Raw genomic sequence first — 1,087 nt, forward strand, 5'->3', positions numbered from 1 at the left:
ACGGCCCCGGAGAGCTGTGCTCATCTCACCACTGTCCTAGACCTTGCCCCGATTCTAGGGGCTCTGTGGGAGCAGGCAGGGCCCCTCAGGCCCACCCCTCCCGCTGTCCCGCCCTCCCCTGATCCATCCACCTGTCCACCCATGCACACAGCCACCTATGTGCTAATGTAGCCATACCCCCCTCTACCCATTTACCCACCCTCTCACTCCCCCCCCGTCTGTCCTTCCCTTCCTCCATCTACCCGTCTGTCCATCCACCTGTCTGTCCATCATCCATCCATCCATCCACCCACCCGCATCGTCACAGCCACTGTGATCAAACCACACCCACCCACGGCTTCTGAATACAACACGGGCACGTGCTGGGCAAGCTTTGCTCTTTATTGGCCAAAGTTCCTCCAGTCTCAGCAGCACACAGCGGGGGATGGGGAGGATGGGGGGTGGGCGAGCGCAGTGTGGGCAGGGGCCCCACGGGGTCAGAGACGGGAGCCCCTCTGGCTAGATCCGTCCGGTCCCCTAGGCCTGGATCCCGGCCTCCCCTCAGCCCAGCCGGGTCTGGAGGTGGGAGCAGCAGCTCGCAGGGCGGGTTGTGCTGTCCATGAGGGGACCAGGTCCTGGCTGTGGCCACAAGGGCAGACCCCTTCCTGCCTCAGGGCTGGAGATGCTAGGAAGCGTGTCAACTCCATGGGGTTCCCCCCCCCTTCTGAGTAGAGGGACGCTGGCCCTCCCATGCACTGTCAGACAGCCTGCCTCTACCCAAAGACCCTGGGGTCCTCTCACCCACCTACCTATCCCCGACTGGGCCACCACAGAACTGTGGAAACGCATAATCCCATTTCAGTGAAACACGACTGCTTCAGACCAACTGAGTGGGCTGAGGGGCTGAGCTGTGGCGCCGGGGCTCCAGCGCCCCCACCCGCCCCGGCTAACCGCAGCTGCAGGGGGAGGGGGTCTGTGAGGGCCTGTCCCCAGAAGCAGCTGGGTGCCGGGTGACAAGCTCAGTGGTGCTGGACCCGCAGCCACCGGACCCTGCCCCCTGCAGGCTGCGGGCGGGCGCCGTGGTGCATGCGGTGTGGGGTCGGGGCTG

This window comes from Pseudorca crassidens, chromosome 1, assembly GCF_039906515.1.
Source record: "Pseudorca crassidens isolate mPseCra1 chromosome 1, mPseCra1.hap1, whole genome shotgun sequence".
In the NCBI taxonomy this organism is placed as follows: Eukaryota; Metazoa; Chordata; class Mammalia; order Artiodactyla; family Delphinidae; genus Pseudorca; species Pseudorca crassidens.